The sequence below is a fragment of the Lolium rigidum genome, chromosome 6 (genome assembly GCF_022539505.1).
Source record: "Lolium rigidum isolate FL_2022 chromosome 6, APGP_CSIRO_Lrig_0.1, whole genome shotgun sequence".
Lineage (NCBI taxonomy): Eukaryota > Viridiplantae > Streptophyta > Magnoliopsida > Poales > Poaceae > Lolium > Lolium rigidum.
Window position 1 is genome coordinate 162,578,858 of NC_061513.1, and position 9,741 is coordinate 162,588,598.

General features: G+C 42.7%; 1 pseudogene; it reads left to right on the forward strand.

Annotated features, from left to right (window-relative positions):
• Positions 1–369: 369 nt before the first annotated feature.
• Positions 370–3,319, forward strand: LOC124659168 (annotated as a pseudogene).
• The last annotated feature ends 6,422 nt before the right edge of the window (positions 3,320–9,741 follow it).

Sequence of the window (9,741 nt, forward strand, 5' to 3'; positions counted from 1 at the left end):
TTACAAGAGGCGGGGTTCATCTCCCTCTTTCATACTTTCTCTTTGTGGGGTACCATAGCTATACTTTAGAGTAGCTATACCATAGCTATACTTTCAAAAACCTGATTGGCCGAGAATACCATAGCTATACTTTACAACAAACATAATAGCCCAGTTCTTTTTGTTTTCGAGCTTTTATTTCTCGATTCCACTTATTCATTTCCCTCGTTCATATACGTACCTTCCACCAACAGATACAGACAAATGGGAATAACCCATCAGACCAGCACAGGTCTACAGGAGTGGGAGAGAAAACCTTCAGACCAGCACTCAACAAGCTGCATACGTGGCAGACCACCGGTCTATATTTACTCCACGCGCAGGCACAGCCCGTCCTGTGGATACGCGATACGATCTACGACTACAACAAAACCTGAGCGGCTGAGTTTCCTCTAGTTCACCGCCCCGATGGCGACCCGGGCTCTCCAGATGCTGGGGGAGGCCTCTCCGTGGAACCTAGCATGTGCGGCGGCGGCCATGGCGGTGCTGTGGCTGGCCGCCTGGATTCTTGAGTGGGCATGGTGGACCCCGCGGCGGCTGGGTCGGGCCCTGGAGGCTCAGGGCCTCAAGGGCACCCGATACCGTCTGTTCACCGGCGACGTGCCGGAGAACGCCCGGCTCAACAAAGAGGCCCGGTCCAAGCCCCTGCCTCTCGGCTCGCATGACATCATCCCTCGCGTGCAGCCCATGATCAGCAACGCCATCAAAGAGAACGGTGAGAAATTCAGCAATTCCGGCCGCCCTTCTCATTTTTGTGACTTCGGAACCTTTAGTGTTAGCATTGACAACACATCACTTGCTAGGATTCACGCCTGAACTATTTGCATGTAAGAAATAGGATTTTTTTTTTGATAGTAAGAAATAGGTTGCTGAAACCTGGGTTGCAGGCTTACAGTCCACACCATGTCTGAACTTCTCAAACGCTCTGAATTTTTTTTTTCTCGGGGATATTTTCTGAACTACTGATGCATAGCATGATCAACTAACAAACTGTTAGACACACTTTGTTTGCCATGTAACATGAGATCCCTTACAAATGCAGGAAAATTGTCCTTCACTTGGTTTGGCCCCGAACCAAGGGTGACCATTCTTGACCCAGAATCAGTTAGAGAAATTCTGTCCAACAAGTTTGGACACTATGGCAAACCAAGGAGTAGCCGTTTTGGCAAGCTGCTAGCCAACGGGCTTGTCAATCATCAAGAGAGAAATGGGCAAAGCACAGGAGAATCCTAAATCCTGCCTTTCACCATGAGAAGATAAAGGTCATTCTTGCTCAATGCTTTATCGAAAAAAAAAATTATTGCTCAATGATTGTATTCCTGGCTTTCACTGTTTTCTCGGTTTAAGGCACATCGTGCGACGTGCAGGATATTGAACTCTCTACATATATAGACTCATCGTACTTTTCATTTGCAGAGGATGTTGCCAGTTTTTTCTGCCTGTAGCGAAGAAATGATTACGAGATGGGAGAATTCAATGTCCTCCCAAGGAGTATCTGAGGTTGACGTCTGGCCTGAGTTCCAGAATCTGACCGGAGATGTCATCTCGAGAACAGCGTTCGGTAGCAGTTATCAGGAGGGGACGAAAATATTCCAGCTGCAAGGGGAGCAAGCTGAACGGCTAATGCAAGCTTTTCAGACACTTTTTATCCCAGGCTATTGGTAAGCTTCTTTATCCTTGCACAACAGACAAAAATAAGACCCTTTTGGTGTTGCACTTTCAAGCGATTCAACACACCTATTCTGTTCTTAGAAGAGAAGCTATCACTTTCATATAAGAAATTCTCAAATCACTTCTAGCAAAATGCAGCAGTCCATAGGTGACCTGTGGTTTTTGATGAAAAATGTGGATTTAGGCTCATGCTGTTTAGTCTGCGTACAGGTGCTCAAACTGGATCAGTAAGAAAATTAATTGACTAATGAAATATTTTCCATGTTAAGCTTAAATAGTACCGACTAATATTATTTTGTCGTGAGTTTGTAACATATCAAGAACATTTTCAGGTTCTTACCAACTAAAAACAACAGAAGAATGAGAGAAATTGACCGTGAGATCTGCACCATTCTGCGAGGAATTATTGAGAAAAAAGACAGAGCTATTAAAAGTGGTGAAGCTAGCAGTGATGACTTGCTAGGATTGCTGTTGGAGTCAAATAGACGGGAATCCAATGGGAAAGCAGACCTAGGAATGAGTACCGAAGACATAATTGAGGAATGCAAGCTATTTTACTTTGCAGGTATGGAGACAACATCAGTATTGCTCACATGGACACTAATTGTGCTAAGCATGCACCCGGAGTGGCAAGAGCAGGCAAGAAAGGAAGTGTTGCACCACTTTGGAAGAACCACACCAGACTTTGAGAACTTGAGTCGGCTGAAGATAGTAAGTGAAATGCATATTTTATGTTACAGTGCTACTGCCGAATGCACAGGTTTCCAACCAAATATAAAAGCTAAAGCGCTTCATCTGAATGGCAAACAAAGTAACCAGGAATACAAACTGTCAAATATGCATACCCCTATTTTTTTTACTGGATGTCCGCATATATATGTTAGTGAAGGAAATACTTATGAATCTCTAGTTGTGGAACCAAAAAGGATTTATATGAAGCAAACCAGAAAGATATGATGTTTTATGTCTAAACTGAGCGATCATGATCTTGTCTGCTATTTCCAGGTAACGATGGTTCTATATGAGGTTCTTAGGTTGTACCCGCCAGCAATCTTTGTTACCAGAAGAACATACAAGGCAATGGAGCTTGGTGGCATCACATATCCGGCAGGAGTGAACCTTATGTTGCCCATTCTCTTTATCCACCATGACCCCAATATATGGGGAAAAGATGCAAGCGAGTTCAATCCACAGAGGTTTGCTGATGGTATCTCAAATGCCGTGAAGCATCCGGCTGCGTTCTTCCCATTTGGAGGGGGTCCTCGTATTTGCATCGGCCAGAACTTTGCACTACTGGAAGCCAAGATGGCTCTCAGCACCATCCTCCAGCGCTTCTCCTTCGAGCTATCGCCGTCCTACACCCATGCTCCGTACACCGTGTTAACCCTCCACCCGCAGCATGGTGCTCCAATTGTGCTGAGGAAGATATGATCATTCTTCTCATCGGGGAGTGAATTTGCCTACCTGTTGTGTGCAATTTTAAATTAAAGCTTTGATCTTAATAAACATAGCACCAGGTTTGCATGTGTGTTTATTTGGAAGTTATGATTGAATTGGAACAGTATTGTTATTGCCGTAGGCACATAATCGATCTACCGAATACCAAGAAGGGCCGTGCTACATCGAGGTCGACCTCGATTCCTGGTAAAACGAGGTCAGTCCGACCAGGTGGACTTTCCTTTTCTGGCCCAGCGTGGGGACCATGCACTTTCCTTTTTTTTTGGCCCACCGTGGGGACCCCCCGCAGCATACGAGCATCTCCCCGCAACTCCCACGTGAACGCCACTTTTTTTTGGGGACCGCACCATAAAGCTACATCTACATCGGATCCCATCTTCTTCTTACCCGCTACATGTGCGTTGGATCCCCATCTTCTTCTTCAACACGCCAAGAACAAGGATGAACCAGGGAAGAACAGTCACATCCAGATTCTTGAGAAAAAACCTCCTCTCCTCTCGTCCAGTTCCTGCCACCAGTCAATCTGCTACATCGATTCAATCAGCTTGACTGAGAGATCTGCTACATTGAGGAATAGATCTGCTACATACTTGCTTGTTTCAGATCTGCTACATACATATAGGGAGAAAATCTGCTACATTGAGGGAGGGATCTGCTACATCTGACGACTAGCAGGTCCAGGGAAATCACCTCCAACCCCCCCTGCTACATCGTCTATCCCTCTGCAAAATTCAGTTGACTGGAGGTATTATCTTGACCAGATTCAGTTACATGAACCTTTCCCTTTGCTACATCTAGTGAAAAATATGGCATCATCAAGTCTTTAAAACAGCTATAGCTGCCACTAATGTATGTTACATGCACTTAGTAGGTGACTTATCTACTGCCTTCAGACAAAAGTAGTTGCCACTAATGTAACTATAGTTACATGCCCCACGTTTCATGTGCCAGAAAATAAATTACTGCTATGTTACATGTGCCACTAATGTAACTATAGGACAAACAAAAAGTAACAAGTTTTAAAAAAGAGCATAGAACACAAAGATAGCATGCTAGAACACAGGATATAACACACACAAAAAAGATGGAACACACAAAAGTAGATAGCATGTAGATAGCATGTAACTGGTAGAACACAAAAAGGTAGGACAACCATGTAGAACACAAAAAATAAAAAAGCATGTAACTGGTAGAACACAAAGTTAGGGCAGAGCTACATGAGAGAACACTAGACTGCACCTCTACATGCTAATACTGGTTATCAGTTCATACTGGTTTCCCATTAGTAAAGGTAGTACTGCATAATATTTGGCCATACTGGTTGCCATGACAGTCACATGATCTTTCCCCTGGTATTGCCTTGGTTTTCTGCGGAAGATATTTACAACTTGCACCTGTAAAACACACAGGGGAAAAAATAAAAAGGGAGAATGTTATTTAACTGAAGATGGTAAAAAACAGATGTAAATTTACTTTAGAAAAAATGTTGTGCAACCAAAAAATCTTAATGATTCATGTCATTGATTCCATGCAGATATTTGTTTTTGAAGAATAATGCCAAGGGCTCGCGGATTTGAATACTGGTTTGGTGGCATTGATCTCAATGCAACTCCTGAAGCTAGTACATCAACTGATCAACATGCTGGGGCAGCCGCCGAAGTCGGAGGCCATCGTGTCGATCCCCAAGGAGATGAAGCAGGTCCTTCAAACAATGATCGGCAAGCTGATTCGCGTGCACGGATCGGTGTTACACTTTCCAGATGAGGAAAGCGATGGTGAAGCTGAGGTTGAGTCAACGCCTGAAGGATATGTTCCAAAGGTTCCATTTGTTGGCATGATGTTTGACACACCTGAACTAGCTTTGCAACACTACAATAGATATGCTCACCACATTGGTTTTTCAGTGAAGATAGAATCATCTAGGAGATGTGCTAAAGATGGTGAGCTAGATAAATTTGTTTATGTCTGCAACAAATCTGGGAAGCCTAGAGAAGAAGAAGCAGTCCCAGTTAAGCAGAGGAACCGTAAGCTAAGCTGTGCTCGACCGACCGCAAAGCAAAGCTTCGAGTAAAACGTGATGGTGCTAGATGGAAAGTTACTCGGTTTGTCGAGGTGCATACACATGAGGTGATTGACAAGTTTGCGCTTGAAGAAGTACTTGAGATCACACAACAAGATCCCTACGAGAAGAGAAAAAGTTCATTGACTTGTTGCATGAAGTCAACCTTACTTCGGGAAGAATCATGGAAATCATGGGGGAGCTATATGGGAGCAAGCAGAATGTCCCATACAACAGCAGAAACAGTTAGTAACTACACTGCAAAACTAGGGACCTATGACAGGATTAAAGATATCCCGGAGCTGCTAGAGTACTTTGAAGAAATCAAGAAAGATGATCCCGCATTTTTCTACAGGTTCAAGCTAGATGCGTAAAATAAAGTGGAGAACCCGTTTCGGGTGGATAGCAAAGCAAGAGATGTCTACCCCCGTACAATGATTGTATTTCTTTTGATACAACATTCATGACAAACCAAGACAAAGCATGCCATGTGCTCCTTTCATTGGAATAAATAGATATGGTCAATCCATCCAACTTGGTTGTGGTTTTGTGAGGAATGAATCTTCTCGTGAACTTTGTGTGGTTGTTTGAGCGGTTTTTAGAGGCAATGGATGGACTACATCCATTGAACATCATTACGGATCAAGATGCAGCTAATCGAACTGCTATCCTCATGGTGTTCATTGGCATCATACACAGGTTCTCGCAGGTGGCATATAATGCAAAAAGTACAGGAAAAACTTGGTACTTTTGTTGCTCAGAGAGAAGACTTGCGTTTAGAGTTCAATGATGTGATTGACTACAGCATGACACCGGAAGAGTTTGAACAGCGGTGGGCAAATATGGTGGAAACGCATGGGGTTGCAGATAACACACATTTTCTTGACCTCTATGATTTGCGTGAGTATTTTGTGCCAGCATATTTCCGCCACCGATTTTTCCCATTCCTTCAAACTACATCTAGAAGTGAAGGGTTTAATGCTGTTCTTAAGCAGTATGTTCATCCACATGATAGCCTTGTTCGTTTCTTCAAGCATTACATGAAACTACAGGAAAGAATTGATGTAACAGAAGATGCTCATGAGTTTGATGGTGATGAGAAGACAGTCGGGCTTTGGGGGGACTTTCCCATGGAGAAGCAGATCCTTCAGACATACACCATGCCCATCTACCACCGCTTTCAGCTTGAGCTTCGGAAGATTACATCCTATAATGTTCGTGACATTGGTGTTACTGAACAAGGGAGCATTCATGAGGTTTTCCCAATACAAGGATCCGTGCGCGGGTACGGTAGGAGGAGTTATCGTGTCGATGCTGATGTAGCTAATGGAATCTACAATTGTGAATGTTGCAAAATTAACAGGGATGGTATCCCGTGCTGCCATGCATTGAAAGTTATGACACATCTAGGGATGGTTACAAAATACCCAGAGCACTACATCCTACCCAGTGTGGTGTCTACCCCCTCCCGACATAGTTGCACCGCGGGATGAGAGACAAGAAAAGCCTGTTGGCCAGAAGCTATCTAGAAAAGATATGAGATTGCTTAGATATGGTAACCTCTGCAGTGATTTTGCTAAGCTTGCTGTTGGTTTAGCGGCCTCAGAGAAAACTAATGAAATAGCTGAACGGCACATGAGAGCAATGGAGAAAGAGATGGCAGATTTGAAAAAGGCAAATGCTGATGCACTCAAAAAAAGGAAGAGCGCCAAGCATGCAGTAAACACCAACACTGGCTAATGATTCACAAGAAAGTGTGCCTATGGAAGAAGATGCTGCTACTCGTGGAGAATCGGAAAGCTAGGAACCCACCAATGTCGGCGACAAAAGGGCGCCCGTGTTCAAAAAGAAAGAAAGGTGGTCTACGAGTCTGCGAAACCAAAACAAGGTCTCGTGGTGTGTGCAAGCAACCAGGTCACGATGCTCGTACGTGCGAGGTGCGACTAGCAAACCCAGAGAAGTACAGTTTGTTGGGCCTTTTTCATTGATTTGAAAAAAAGAAGGAAAAAATATAAGAAGTGAAGGACATTGTGTTTGATTTAAAAATTATGTGGCTCATGTTACCTTGTCGAACAAATTTGTACGAGACCTTTTTGCGAATATTTAAATGATTTTTGAGACAGTATGTTTTCTGATGCGAAAAAAATGTATCTTATGATTGTCAACTTATACTTTATTGCATTTGCTGAATTCTTTTCGATAGAGTAATAATAAAGTAACTATGTAAAGTCAGTATTGAAACATATGTAACATTAAAAAATGAAAAAAAAGAGCATGGTTAGAGATATGAATTACCACTTGACACATTTGCTAGACAAATAACTGCCAATTTGCTTTCTTCGTGAAACGTAACCATTTATCTGTGTACAACTTCCTGATGTTTGGAATGTCTTTCTGCGAGTACGTTGCTGGGGTCCTGCTTGGGCATGCTTCAAGATTCTTCAGTGTGAAAAAACCACAGTCATACCTGGGAGATGAAACACAGATAGTGTGTTCAGTCAGACTGTTAGAAAACAGCAGAAATGAAAAACCTACAGTAAAAAGTGAAGTTACATTGTTCCAAAAAAAAAATATAAAAAATGCGTTATACACTTGAATTTAAAAGAATTATGAAGCTTACCCATTGTTTTGGCGCGGGCTATCAATTATCTCTATAGGCCAGTCCATGATCTTTATCTTTGAGTTGGAGTACTGTCTGGTCCAGTTAGTCTTAAAGCCAACAATTAGCAAGTGGCAAGCGTGCATGTTTACTGGCTCGGAATTGTTTCCTAGTGAATCATATATCTCGAACCTCTGAGCTTTGATGTTCAGGTTAACAAGCCAGTAATGGCCTGATGCATCCTTTGGTGTTCCAGGAAAGCTTGAAGTGTAGGGAAACAAACCTGTAATGTAACAAAAAATATAGATGTGGAATTGTGATGAGGAATCAGAAAAGATAGAAAAACATTCTAGTAATAAAAATGTTTGATCAGGAAAATGATTAGTAATAAAAAAATCAGGTTAGCACTTACAATGTCTTTGTGATCCAATCTGTTTGATGGACTGTTTTCGAAACATCGGGTTACTTCCTTGAGATTATCACGTCCCTCAATTAGGTATGACTCGTTTGAACGAGATAAAAAGTAAAAACCAATTACTATTGACTTGACAAAAACGTAAAGAACAATTAGGTGCACATGTGTTCCACTAATTTCAAGTTCTATCTCGATTATCCAAAAGAAGAGAAAGAGAACAAAATTGGACATAACTTACAAGCTATACGCGGAGGCATAATGACCTTTTTGGGGTTTTGATTTTCCCTTTTGATGATGTTGATTCCAATTTCGCAACAGTGTTGTACAACTTGTTCCTTGGCCTAACAGATTCAGCAAGGTCACCGAGACTAACATATATGTCATCCAGGTCTATAACTATTTCCTTGTTGAAAGGGTCCCTTGGTGCATGTTTCCATCCATGCTGGCAGACCATGCTATACACCTCGTCAACAGACTTGTTGACATGAAATGTTCTACTAGTTTGTGAGTTGACAAAAGGCGATTTTGCATACTGTCCTGGCTTGGAAATCCTCTTTTCATACTCATGAGCCACTCGGTGTAATGCTAGATGCTGGTTGTTTCGATTTTGGATTCATGCGATCTTGAGCTACCTCTTCCTTCCTAGCTTCAGTTCCATCAAGATTTTTCTGTTCGTTTTCAGTTCCTTCGCCTATGTCATTGACATCTGGAGGAGTGTCGAGATCAAATAGTGGAGGATCTGCAGCCCGTCTGATTGCTTCTTCCCTTTTATTCGATTCAGAGCTTTCGAAGTCAAGCTTTCTATTCATAGGATCATGTGCAGCGGATTGGGGCACATCTGTCGTCAGTGTCCTTGGTCCTGAATTTTCCTTCTCTCGATTTGATAGCTGCAAGCAACTTGTGACCTAGTCGCACTCGCGCGAATTGCTACCGCTTGGGCTGCCTCCCGATTCGGCTTGCATTTTTCCTTGGTGTTGTGCCTATTCCATCCTTCATAGGACTGTTTTTGAGCTCTTGACGCACAGCAGACCTAGTTCGGTACCTGCCTGGTGATGTTACATTGGTTTCCTCAACTTTGGTTCTCTTGTCTTTTTTGTCAACAAACCTTACATCTTTCCTTTTCTTTGGTATAATTTTAGGCTCCATTTGAGCAAGAATTTGTTGGCACTCAGGCCTCAGAATAGCATCATGCACAGCTTCCAGCCCATCCATTGAAGGTTCCATTTGTGGTATGTTCTTCATTAACCGAAACCTATCTAGAATAGGTGTGCCGATATCAACGAACTCGGGTTCTTCGAACAAAGGAAATTCGAGCTCTTTGTGTATCTCGGTGCCAACATACTTCAAGAACTCCTTCCTCCTATTTTCTTCTAGTTTGGATTCTGATTCTTCACTGCAAGTGCTATCATCTGCTAACTTGTTTGGTGTCTGTACCACATGTTCCTTCGTGATGAGGTCGGGTTTGCGTTGAGATCGATGGCAGCAAAATTAATGCATGTA